We start from the raw sequence: 13,858 nt of genomic DNA on the forward strand, positions 1-13,858 counted from the left end.
GCAGGTATCCTGTAACGGCAGCGTGCCAGGCACTAGGCTAAAAAGAGGAGGGTAAGAAAAGTCACCTCCTACTCTGTACTCTTGGCATGAAACTTACAAGTTCACCGTGGCTGAGACATAACAGTCGCGGAAGAATCACATCAGTATTAACAATGCCTGATGATGAGTCACATTCAGGAAAGATGAGGAACAAGAGAATGGCTAGGTATTAGGAAGGGCATATCCCACTTGGTCAGGGAACCAAGAGCTATGCTAAGTAATTACGAGGAGAGGTGTGCATACTACGAAAACTTGGTTATTATTCGGGGGAGTTGAGGAGAACTTTCCTGAGAAAGACTTATGTTTCAGATATGAAGAATTAAAGGCTGATCCCTAGTTGGAGAGGAGAAGAGGCTGGGGGAGCTGGGGACTAGCAGATACCAGAGTCCTGAGGCCTCCGAGAATGACAGATTACCAATTCTGGGAGTCCTTACTGATGGGCAGTGTAAACTCCAGGCTCGTCACCTTTAGTGTGTTTCATATTGCTCAGCCGCACGTCAAATTTCTGACTGTTTCCCAAATGAATTTACACACAACACACTCATTGTTCTTTATGCCTTTTTAATTTGTTTGTTTTCTGCCAATTTTTTTTGTGATTGGGCTCTCAGGGTTTGAGGGAAACAAGAGCCACATGCTTCATTATTGCTGTATTACAGTTTCTAAGGTTCATGCTCTTTGATATTTAATAAATACACCTTTAGAGTAAAGAGAAAGTGGATAGTAAATGTCAATTCAGAGGATGATAGAACTTAGTTGTTTTCACTGATATGCTCAATTAGGAATTGACATTGCCTGTAAAAAAAAAAAACAAAAAACTCATCTTTCTATATTAGGTGAGCTTGGAAATAGATTTACTTTTAATTTTTGCTAAGTGAAGCTTTTTAATATTACTTGAAACTAAATGTAAAATTTTCCAAATTAATGCTTGGCAGTTTAGCACATGGGGCGGGGGCAAAATCTTTCCTCTAAAGCAGCTTTTCCAGGGAACAGATTAGTATTAATTAGGGGATGTTTTACTAATGGAATATTTTTCTTGCCATTGATGTCACTGTCCTCCATCCTGGAGGACAGCATTATTGACAGTGATTGCTCATCTGTGTGATAGACTATAGGCAGACAGACCATTTCACATTATTCCATTTGCCCCACACCCTGAGACAATTGACTTTGGGTTGAAAGCCTGAAGCTGTTTATCAGGCCTGGCAATATTTGGGACCCTACCTGCTAACACTGTCATTGGTCCAGAGACTCTTCTGGATTTCCACCCATCTTCTGTCTTCATTACAGAAAATAACTCGTAGGGAGTGCCTGGCTGTCTCAGCTGGGAGAGCATGCAACCTTTGATCTCGGGGTCATGAGTTTAAGCCCCACATGGAGCTTACTTCAAAATAAATAAATGAATAAATAAACAAAATAATTCTTCAATAACTTCTCACACAACTGAGTAGGACCCCATCAATCTTTTTATTATCTGTAGTAGATAAGATGGTGGAGAATACGGGATGCTCCCTATCATATTTATCTTTGCATCTCCGAGGCTTAGAGCAGAGATTGCCTGATAGCAGATGATTTAATAAGTATTTATTAAGTGACTGACAGAGTGAATGGCAGTCATGTCAACTGCAGTCAGTCAGAGGTGGGCTCCAGATCACAACTTTTGGTAACCACCTCAAATTTTCTTGCTACTTCTAGGAGTTAATGATCATAGATTTAAAACCATGAATACGTACAGTGGAAGTGCTAGGCTATTTCTATAATATTTGTATCAGTTATCTATTCTGAGTAACAAATTGCCTCAAAACTTAGGATCCTGAAACAAATTGTCTCACAGTTTCTGAGAGATGGAAATCTGGGGACAGCTTAGCTGGAGAGTTCTGGTTTGGGGTCTCTCACGACATTGCAGTCAGGCTCTCTGCTGGGGCTTCAGTGATCCAAAAGCTTGAGTAGGGCTGGAGGATCTGTTTCCAAGCTCACTCATGACTGTTGGCAAGAGACCACAGCACATGGGCTTCTCCATGGAGCAGCTTGATTATCCTCATGACATGGTAGCTGGCTTCCCCCAGAGCGACTGATCCAAGAGAGATCCCTTTCGTGAACTGGCTTCCCAAGTTCCATGCTATCACATCCCCTGAATTCAATTCCCTAGAATAGAGGTGATTCATTAAGTTGAACCTACTACATTCAAGAGGAGCTTAATTAGGTCCTACTTTGGAAGGGAGAAGTATCAAGGAAGTAGTGGACATCTGAAACCACTAAACTATCTAAATATTGAAATCTTTCCAATATATTAACATGAATTGCATGCTTTTTTAAGTGGCACAATATATCACAATGTTCCATTTGTCAATAAGAAGTGCTTTTAGACAAAGTGCTTTTCCTGGAAATTAGCAAACTGTTTTAAAATGTTGTAAGTAATGCCATTTAAAAAAAAAAAAAAAAACCTCATAGTCATGAGAACAAGAATCACTAGTACTTGAAGAATCCAGCTAATGACTTAATTTTATCTATTTTCTTTTATTCCTCTGAAGTAGATTGCAACAAATTCAAATTAAAACAAATTAAGAACATCTACTTTGTACCAAGTACCATGTTACATGCTATGGGAAGGGCATGTATGAAAAAGATAGAGTCGATCCCAAAGAAACTGAGCAGAGATGATGGACACATGCCCCAAACTTGGTACAATACTAAGCTCACTGTAATGAGTTTTCTAATACACAGAGACAGTGCTGTGGGAGCACAAGGAGAAAAAAGTGAATTGACATTGGAAAATGAGAAGACTTCTTGCAAAAAGTGCCCTTTGAACTGGACCTAAAAAGATTAGAGGACATCCAAATAGATAAGATGGTGGTAGGAAGGACACAGAGCTCAGAACATGGAAGTCTCCTGGGGTGGGCACAGTGGGGAGGAATGCTGGACTCTAAGACGGGAAGGCAAGCAGACTCCTACTTTAAGAACTAAAGCACATGGAAATTACAACAACAATAACTATTTACTATATTTACTCTCTCCTAAGCGCGTTAGACGTGGTATCTCTAGTCCTCGGTGACCCCTGATGGGTGCAGGTATTGTCATCGCCATTTTACCAATTAAGAAACTAAGGTTTAAATAGTTGAAATAAATTACCCTGCTAGTGAACTGGGGAGTGATAATTCAAATCTGGGGTTGTCTGACTCCAAAAGTCCATGTTTTTAACACACATGTATAACTCTTTCCTTAATACATTATGAAGAAAATGTTGGGAATGTGTTGAAAAGTACACATGGCTTGTCAATAAATAGTTTAGGGAACTTAATTATGAGACCCTAAGAACTTAGTATCCTTGTCTCTTACTTTTTTAGCCCTATCTTTAAACCAAATTCCTTACTGGAAACATACAGTAAACTGCCAGGGACAGCAGTGGGGCAGGGAGGGGGAGGAGAGGAAATCCAGTCTTGTTGCGCCTAAACCAATCACCAAAAGGAAATAGTTCAAAAGAACAGTACTACTATAAGCGTCAAAAAAAGGAAAATACCTAAGCAGACCTGCCCCTGAACATTTGCAGGGCTCAGGGCAAGACAGATGGAAGTCTATGTACCATATATCTAAATATTAAAAAGTTATAAATCAGGATAACAAATGGTTAAATCAAATAATCTCTCTTTTCCTAGCTTGCTTGACAAATATAAATGCAGAATTACAAAATGGAAAAATACATGGAAAACTATGGTTCTTCTGTGACTAAAAGGCAATGACATATCCAATGACTGAATTTAATTATTATTGAGCATACCTGGGTAGCCTACTGCTTTCATGAACAATTAAATTAGGTTATACCCGATTATAAAATAATTATTCCTAAAATTTATTTGCCTTCATCTGCAAATCCCTAGTCTTGTTCTCATAACAAAGATTTTCATGTAACTTGTTTTCTGTTGACCAGAGTGATCTAAACTTTAGATTTTAAAGTATTAAAAGTGAAATGTAACTTATTCAAACATACACAACTTGAATATATTTTATTTTCATCACAATGTAAATTAAACAAATGTGGAAAAATAGAAATTGTTTTTTGTGTTCTCAGAAGTTATTTTTCATCTAAAATCTTCAGTTTTCTGTGAGATAAAGGGCCAAACTCAGTTTAATTAATGAATGTAAGATTTAAATAAAAGTGGTTTAAATGAAGCTAGAATTTTTTTAACTTAATCAAATTCTAGTAAATATTTTTATGAAGGTAAAATTGTGAGCAGTATTGACTTAATTGCCAAAGAATCTCAATCACCCAATTCACTTCTAGCCTACATCCGTTTAACTTTAAGAGGACTAAGAGTTGTTTGATACTATGAGATACACTTCCACCACACCATGCGACTATTGGCAATATGTTGTGCTGATAGGCGAATACTTCTGGAACCAGGAATTAGAACATGAAAAGAAGCAACAAAATGGAAGCTTGGCGCTACGGGAAAATGATACCATTACCCTTTGCACTCATGCTGAGATGAAAGACTCGATAAGTTAATTCATTTGTCTTGTTCTTACCTAAGCACTTCTGCTGCTGTATTCTCCTTGCCCTTCAAAGAAGTGTCCTCTGACATCGGCATCGTCCTAGCCACCCCTCCTCAAAATGAAGCCACCTTGGGCTTCCAAGACACAGAGCAGGAGTTATGGAGAAGCAATACCCTTCAGAGCCTGAACAGTGCTAGTCACGACAGCAGAAGTTTGGAGTGCCTCATGATGCTGTGCAGCACTGAGCACCGAATTCCAAACGTGTGTGTTTGTCACACTCGTGGTCCCCCACATCAAGGCGCAGGCTGTTGCTCAGCGTGGCTTTCCAGTTTACAACAGCGAGATGCATGTCAGGGTGGGCGGGAGGTGGGGATCACAGGGACAGGCTGCCCACATGAAGACTTCACCTATAAACGTTTCTCACTATGAAAATGTCTGGTTTTAATAAAAAGTCACCAGATTGTACCAAGAGAAAAAGGAAGGTTACAGGGATCCCTATGAATATGTGACCAAGTAGAAGATGGACACTGGGAGGAAGTGAAGTGAAATGCAAGGGAATGAGATATTGGAAAAAGGGAATAAAAACCAGCCGAGAATGGAAACACCTGAAGAGCAGTTCTGGAAGCTTCCACTCTTTGCTGCTGTACGAGTGACCAGCTCCTATGTATACTGACCTGACTCTTCTACTCCCGTCTGCAAAAAAAAGCAACATTTAGCTGTTTTCTATTAATACTGAGGTACTCTGAGACTTTGGGGATCTTCAGTAGCAGAATCGAGACCGGGGAACAGTAAAAATAAATAAATAAATGAAAATGGAAAAAAAAATAATAAGTAGCTCGCACAGACTGCCACTCAGATCTTCCCAATACTGTGCAGAAGCACAACGAAGTAGTGATTTTGGTTTTGTGCTTGAAGACAACCTCTGTACGACTTTTGAAGTGATTCAAGGCTGTCCATGTGTTATCCTTTTAATTGAAACAGTATTTCAGCGCTTTTCCCAGAGTAATAGTTTTAGGGGTGGGGGTTTCAAACCCTGGGTACAGCCTGGCCTCCACAGTGTGACCCTGTTCCCAAAATGACAGGGGCTATGGAACAGATGGCCCAGACTGAAATGCAAGGGTTGGGGTTGTGCTCATGGGGCCAACTGGGACACCAGAGAAGGGAAGGCACACGGCTGTTTCTGAGAATGGATGGGTTTGGAATGCTTTTAAAGTTACTCATCAATGCAAATAAGATAGGAGGGAACTCGGGAACATGCTATTCTCTGGGGGTACCAATGGGAATGGCGAGGTCAGTTACTGCAAAGCCTACATAATCAGACACGGTGAGTTGTCTCACCTGGGCGGCCGTGGTTTGTGTCACTGGGTTGTTGGACAGCTGTGTTACACCAGTGTAGTGGTGAAATCATTATTTAGTAATGATCACAGTGATAATGACCCTGTGCTACACATGGGTAGTGTGTCTTGTAAGCGCCCAATAAGTACTTACTGAATAAATACTCGTTCATCAATTGGCTCAACAAATGCCCACTGAATACCTGTTATAAAAAGAACTGGTGGGTCCTGACACGAAGGTGAACGTGTTTCAGCCAGAGCCTTCCCAAGAGATTATAGTTTTGCAGATGTTATGGCGATGACAAACAAATGGCCCAAGATGCTTTTTTTTTTTTTTTAAACATTAAGGATTTTGAATTTGATTTTTGGAAAAAGCCAGTAGAGAACTCAGAGGATGTACTGAAACTTACGTGTGTGTGTGTGTGTGTCTGTGTTTGTGTGTGTTTAACATATCCCAATATTAAGAAAACCTTACTCTTCTCCAAGTTATTCTATAATATAACTGGAAATAAAATGTTGAAAGCCCAATCTCACACATGGTCCAGATGCCAAAAAAGTCACTTTTCATTCAGAAGAGCACTGTCTATGGCATTGTTTTATTTTTAAGTTAACATAAGGAAAAAGAATATGTATGACAGCAGATTACAGGAAAGAGGCTCCTACTTCACTTCTAAGTTATGCAACTTCCTCACTGATGACCGAGAGAAAAATAAAGAGGCAGCAAATAATAAAGGGTAAGGCAGGAAGTATGTGGTGACAGGAGTCCCAAGAGGGCTCACCAGCCCGGTGCCACTAAGGAAACACATCTCTAAGGCAGTTAAAAGTTGTCCTGCTTCTCGCATAATCCCAAGCAGAGCAAAAGGCCGTGGTTTAAATGTGCGCAGAGAAGTGGAGAAATAAGAGAGTAAGGTCTCCGTCTCACTGAGGGAGTGAGACTCCCTCGTGGGTCTCCGGGCAGCTGGGAATTTGGAGCCTCCCCCAGCACTCATGCAGTAGTTCTTCAGTCAGTTCACGTGGGTCCTGATAAGTGTGACACACCAGAGGGAGTGTGGATTCAAAACAGATAATAAGGTAATCCCTTTGGCAGTAATACTAACTGCCCACCACCATCCAGTGGTTACTAGGAGTTGACAGGACACACGCATGATCGCGCCTAATACAACAACACTGGCAGAGGGATTATTAACGCCGGTTTCTCGAGGGACGCAAATAATCAACTCGGGACTTAGAGACTCTGTGTGTCCAACGTGACAAAGCTGAGAAGGGGCAGAGCAGCCTTTGAGGCCGGTAAGGAGACTCCAGGGCTCACACTGGAAATCGTAGTGCTGGGCTACCACTAGCTACGTGTTTTTCCTCAGGGAATTTGTAAAGGAAAGGTTGGTTCCTACGTTCCGCAGAAGGTGTTAAACGATGAACGGTGGAACGGTGTGACCGATAAAATCTAGAGGGATTGGGGTGCCAGAGAACTCACGTCTGAGGGGATGTGGGAAGCCCTCCTGGACAAGGGGGGATTCACGGCTGGTTGCTGGAGAATGAGAAGTGCTTACATTGAGAAGGGAGGGTTCCACAGGATCTGTTTTCAGGAGGTCCTGTTTTATTGTCTTACTCACCTTGACTGGCACTAATGAACGTCAAAGATTTCAACAAAAATAAATACATTGAGGGTCCACTATGTGAGGGGCGTTCTTTTTGTTGCCTTAAAGCTTTTTAACATTCTTTAAAGAACTGGTTAATCTCCAGGGTCTAGATCCATTAGACCCCAAGCCAGATGGCTCTGGGGAGCCTCTGGGAATGGCTGTGGAACCGCCTCCACTTTCGCACATACCCATGAAAGAATGGTCCCTTGGGAATTTTGCAGACCTGCAATGTGGAGATAATGTAATTCTGGTCATAATTCAACTGCCCCAGATAGAGAGTTGCCAGATTTAGCAAATACAAACACAGGAGGCCCGGTTAAATTTGAATTTCAGACGAACAACAAGTAATCTTTTAGTCCAAGTATGTCCCAAATATTGAATGGGATGTACTTATACTTAAAAAGTTATTTGTTGTTTATTGAAATTCAAATTTAACCAGGCTCCTCTATTTTTCTGGAAACTGCAGCCAGATAGGAACTGGGGGGAATATTCTGAGATTTTAATTTCCTTGGCATATGTAAATACTCCTCTGTTTTTGAAAATATCAAATCCATTTTTTTTTAAAAAAGAGGAAAGGAAAAGAAAAACAAAAAGTATCACTAGGGTTGCACACGCCTATGAGATGTGTTTTCTTTTAACATGAAATCAGTGGAGCAGGTAAAGAGTTCCATCGCAAGATAATTTTGTGGAACCAATATAAATCCTGTGTTTTTATACCTTGCATTTTAGTTCAAAAAATTTAACCTTAAAATAATAGTTAGGGTTAACCCAAGTAACTCCCTTACTCTTCATCAAGATAAAAATGCATTTCAGGCTATGTACCCTGAGGATAAAAAAGAACTTGCTGAAAACTGGATTTCTGAGTAATGCCCCCATTAAAGATGACAAGTGGGGTTCACTGAGGAGGCATATGCCTTCAGACTGAATTTTAAGAATGACGATTGTTTTTTAAAGTCGGAGTCAAATATCAGTCTTTAAACCAAGTTAAAGTCAATGCTGCAGCTGCCTTCTGTCTCTGTCACTGCTGTGAAAAAAATTCAAAAGGCGCAATCAAACATTTTTTTCTAGTGCATTTTTTAAAACAACTCGAAATCAACACAAGCACACCAAATGCAGAGAGCAAATGTTTTTACCTATTTAACGTCTCCCTTGCTTATTATTATTAGTAAGATAAACTAGTCTCAAGAGCAGTAATGCACTTCGAGAGAATGTAAAGCATGAAAGGTAAAATGAAGTCTTGCAGAGGGAGAGACTTTAAATCACATTTAGACATAAATCCTTTCGGGTCACAGTCCCATAGATTACCAGCATCTGCTAAACCTAGATAGTTTATAATCACTAAAATTGTTTTAATCTTCCTATGGAAGGCTTACCAGAGAAGTACTGAATTACACTGGGTTAATACTTCTAAGGATGAACAGTCAAGAAATCGATGCATAAATTAATGCAGTGGCTACATAGTAACATCTAAGGTTTGTAACGTATCTGAACCAGGCAGCAGTTATCAAAAGATATAGCACTCCATTAGGGTGATATGTTCTCAGCCCCGTAATCGCCTGGAAAGTTGCCAACCATTCTTCGCCCTCCCCCACTCCTGCAATCATTGCTGACCTGTCATATTCTTAACCTTCGAGAAGAGAGGCTAAAGGTTGTGTTTGTAAAATAGGGAGAAAGCCATGAAAGCAAAAGCACAGATACCCCAGTGAGGGAAGACACGAGAACACACTATCAGTGGTTGGTGTTCTTTGGATCAAAGCTTCCGGTCATCTCAGATGTGGTCTGTCTCAGAGCCTGACTACCTTCCACACCCTGAGTGGGAGCAGTGCAGGGAGCGTTTGGTGCTGGGTGAAATGTACGTTACGCACCCTGGCAAAATGTCACCATGCTGGACGAGGTCTTGGTTCTGTAGGTGGGCATTTGAACTTGTGTAAGTGCATAGGAATGAACATTCCCCTCCACTGACTTTCCTGGGACTGAGGGAAGTATTTCAATGCCATAGAGGTATAAATCGACCAATTATCAAATAGCTAAGTGAATTCTTATTCTACTTTAAGAGGAATAGCAATATAGCATGTAGTAAGCGGTTGAGTAAAGTGATTATGTTCCATGCATTCATGCATCCATTAAACGGAATCTATCGATCTGGCTTCTCGTTCCACACCCCCATCGCCTCTCTCTCATGTTCCCCGGTCTCTAGGCAGACGCACTGTTTTCTGGACAGTGCACTATACCGCCTCTTATATGCCTGTTTCCTTCTGCATGTGTTCCTGCCCTTGCTGGGGTTCCCCTCGGCTCTCCGTCTCCCTGCTGAGAGCCACTTCTTCAAAACTTAATTCAGAAATCACCCTCTGACCTCTACTTCCCGATATCACCCAGAGTTGGATGCCCCTCTGCTGTGTTGCTTTGGCCTTGTATTCATAGTCTCTGGGAGAAAGCACATGACATTGGAGTCCAATGAGTTGTTTCTCTGCATGCCCATCTCAGTGAGACCAAGAAATGTTCTTTTTCTGCTTTTGATTCTCATAACAGAGTATGGTATGTGGCCCATACGGGTGATCGTATGCATTGGATCCGTGAATTAATAATGAACGGGCAGTGTGCCCCTGGTCTGGACGCCGCAGGAGGGGGTATAAGAAAGATGCGGTACCGAACACCTGACACCGGCAGGTAAAACGTCTAAATTACAAAGCTCTGAACTTAATGGCACCAGTGTGAGGAGGAGTGAGGGTAAAGTTCCAAGGGAAGGTTCATGGAGAAGGTGATATCTAAGGTGGGCTTTGACAGGGGCATTAAAATGGGAGAAGGCAGTGGCCTCCTCTTCCTGGTAGGTTCACCGGAATGTAGACTTTTGGGCAAAGAAGTCAGGACATGGACTGTCAAGAGAAGGCCAAGAATGAGTGTGGGCTTTACACTAAGAAGGAGGTTAAATTCTTCCCATTCTTCATTCTAGGCAACAGTGGGCTCTTTTTCCAGTACCCAGTTTTATGACTCCTTCCTCTGCTCTAGGAGGCTTGCCTCCTTCCACTAATAACATGTGTAGACGCTGTCAGTGGTGTTCCTGAGGACTGGGGATACATCCATCTTGCAAATATGATGTGAAATAATTTTTTTAGCCAATTGAGTATGGAACTCTGCCTCAAAATATGCAGTATTCATCTTAGCCTTGACCTTTCTTTCCTGTTCTTCTTTTACAATTTTATGAAATACATTCTGGGGTCCCTTTTGGCCTAAAGCTAAAAGCTAGAAAGCATCCTTGTTGCCTTTTTCATCCTAGCCTGCAGCTTTTCAGTGTCTGCAGTTGGAAACACCATCTGATGATGGAGGATAACAAGTCCAAGGGCAAAAAGCAGTGAGCTGAGGCGAGGGAGCAGCCGGCAGAGCCGAGGCGCAGCTGGGCCAAGTTCAGCAGCAGGTGTGGAGGCGGAAGTGCAGGGGGGAGGTGGGCACGTCAGGTGGCGGCAGGGTTCAGTGGGCCAGTCAGCGAACTGCTCACCGAGACAGTCTGTTTCCACCTTTCTGCACCACACCGAGCCAGCCACTGACCATTTCCTCCCTCAGATTTGCTCATCCTCAAAGAGGGAATCACAGTGTGTCTTCCTCAGAGGAATGACTGACCAGTGTCTCATTCGGGAGCCACTAATAGAAATGGTCATGAAGACCTTTGAACACAAGAAACAAAGCACACAAGTAAAAACAACAGGAAGTGGAAGAGAGAGCACTCTGTGACCCGAAATGTTCTGTGTCATATGCCGGTGTCAGAAGGTTATAAGGCTCCAGTGAGATGTGTCACTTAGGAGGACGGTAGAGCCCGAGGACCCAGAAACTGTGAACCCGGCACCCTGTTCCGACTTCTCAGGGAGCACGTGCTTCTCCTGGAGCATTTGTGTCTGCGAGGGCATTGCCCCATCCTCAGCCTGTCCCCTTCTCAACTTTGTACAGACATAAGTGGCTGATTTGCTCTGCTACACAAATGACTCATGCTTTTGTGAGCTCCAAGCAGCAGGTCCTTCAGCAGCTTTTCTTAGCTCTGAGGACAGAAAAGAGGCACCCAGAGGCACATCTCTTACAGGCCAGGTCTTTTTGATTTGTGAAGCAAAGACGGGGAGGGAATGATCAGACCCTGAGCTCAATTATGCAAGATCAGCTAGAGAGTGAAACACGGAACTGACTTCAAAAGGCACCCAATTCTTTCAAAATCTTCAGCCTATGCTTCCGAATTGGACCCGAGTTCAAATTCTCAGTTCTCACGAGCGGTCAAAGCACGTACATCTGGGGCATTTCAGTACACGTGGATGTAATTAAGAACTTCGGGAGGGAAAGGCAACTGTCTGCAGCTATGAGCACACATCAGGTCTCTGACAGCCTCTGGAATCCAACCGCCTTTAGAGGGTGGTGTGGGTAGCCAGCCACGGCTTTCAGGACAGAGATTTCAGCCAAGGATCTAGAAGCAAGTGTACAGCGTGTTCCATGTGACTATGAGCATGCCTCATCTGGAAGAGAACTGTACCAGCAGTTCCTGGAGTTTTCTTGGTTATTTAAACCCTCTGCCTTAAAGCGGAGTTCACGGCTTCTCAGCATCGGCAGCCGGGTCCCGTTTTGTTGCATGCTTTCACAGAAAGAATAAGAAACCATAGAGGAAAATGGGAACTAATGTCTCCACGGAGCGTATATCCCTCGTCACATTTAGTCCTCATAAGAACCCTGAAGAGTTCGTGCTCTTTTCTCCTTTTTGACAGACTTTTTCAAAACCAAAGCTCAGAAAAGCTCAATAGATTGTCTAGGATCTAGATACCTAGAAATGGAAGTGCTGGAATTAGAATCCAGGATTTCTTGACTCAAAAACCTATGTTTCACCCACAGCTTCAGTTCACCAGAATAACTTGGGCATGGCCTCAAAACCTATGCAGGAAATGTGTCTTAAAAAGGAATCATTTTTTATTATTCAACTATTCAGCTGTTTAGGTATTACATTACTAGAAATTCTGAGCACCAATAATCAAATGAAGGAGAAATACCTTCACTATACACGCATACACACACACACAATTTATTTGTATGTATATATTTTTTAAATTGTCTCTGTTTCAGGACTGGGAATGAGCATAATTAGAATTCGCTGTTGGACTTGTGTCCACTTGAACCTGATCTATTTTGTCTAACGTTTCTTTGCAAAGCTCTCGAATGCATTGTTAGCCTATCTGATCCTGTCGTCTAGAGACCACAAAGTATTTCACATCTTACCCAGGGAACCGATCCCTTAAGGAAGAGAGGGCATTCTTCACTGACATTTCCTAATTTAATTCCATTGAATGTTGTTTCAACTGGCATTTTAAGGGCAAAGTAAAAGCAATGCGTCTGTAAAGAACTCTGTCACTTTTCTCCACGTGATGACTAACAGTGGAGAACTTAAAACCTTATCCTTGGTATCTTTTGGAGTCCAGACAATTCAACGCTCTCTTGGGATGAGTAAATATCAGCCTGTTCCCAGGAAGATTAACTAGTAAGATGATGGAGGAAAAGCTGCTTCTTTTTAGAGAGCTACACTTAAATTGGCCTCTATACGTCGTCTTAAGACAGAACCTCGGATGATTCATTTCCCTGGTGCTATGATTTCTAGAAAGAAAAGATATTTTATACAGTTTTAAGAGTAATGGTAGTTTCTTTCCAAGGTGTTAATTTTAGTTCCAAAGTTAAGGTTTGTTAATGTAATATATTTACTGGCTTTTAAAAGGCCTTAAAGGAGAGTAGAATTAGCAGACCTGTGCTTCAGGGGACCCCATTTCTGGCCTATACTTGTAGGCAGATCCTCAATTTCTTTACCTGTTGTGGGGGTGGCAACTCTGATCCAGCGTCCTTCCTAGCTTCACATATAAAGGGTAATAAAAAATGAAGAATATTTAAGTACTTTGGAAGTTTTGAGATTCTCAGTGGGAAACAAAGCGTGAGTTTTGTGGATAGAAAGCCCCAAACTGGGAATTCAGCTCTGCTACCTATCACCTGTCTGGGAAAACTTCCTTAACTCCGTGCATCTTGATTACCTCATCTGTAAAGTGGGCCCAAATTAGTTCCTACCACGGGGGAAGCTGTGAGGAGCAAAGGGGCTACTGACCCTAATCAGAACATAAAGAAATTAGGGCCCCAGCTGGAAGTGACTTACCTAAGTTCACCCATCCACAAAGACTTACTGTGCTCTACCAAGCCGTGCATTTGGAGGGGTTCCTGAGCTATGTTGCTTCAGTTAGCATGTGGCCTCAGCTGGTAGGGACACCCCCTCTCAAAACTGAGACCTGTTTTTTTTGCTCCTTTGTGTCGGCAGGAGCAGTCCGATCGCTGACTCTTTCTTGTTTATGGGCTGATGAC

The 13,858-nt window shown here is 42.1% G+C and overlaps 1 protein-coding gene and 1 long non-coding RNA gene across 2 annotated transcripts in view; one reads left to right on the forward strand and one right to left on the reverse strand.

The window, feature by feature from the left end:
* The window catches only part of MAML2 (mastermind like transcriptional coactivator 2), a 343,995-nt gene that overhangs the window by 111,326 nt on the left and 218,811 nt on the right, over positions 1-13,858 (forward strand). The window lies entirely within an intron of this gene.
* On the reverse strand, positions 479-13,837 carry LOC309840516. The gene is made up of 2 exons (XR_014298639.1): positions 13,656-13,837; positions 479-2,181 (listed from the first exon to the last, which is right to left on the reverse strand). It is a non-coding gene; the product is annotated as an uncharacterized lncRNA (long non-coding RNA).

The sequence above is a fragment of the Mustela nivalis genome (assembly GCF_964662115.1).
Source record: "Mustela nivalis genome assembly, chromosome: 9".
Classification (NCBI taxonomy): Eukaryota; Metazoa; Chordata; class Mammalia; order Carnivora; family Mustelidae; genus Mustela; species Mustela nivalis.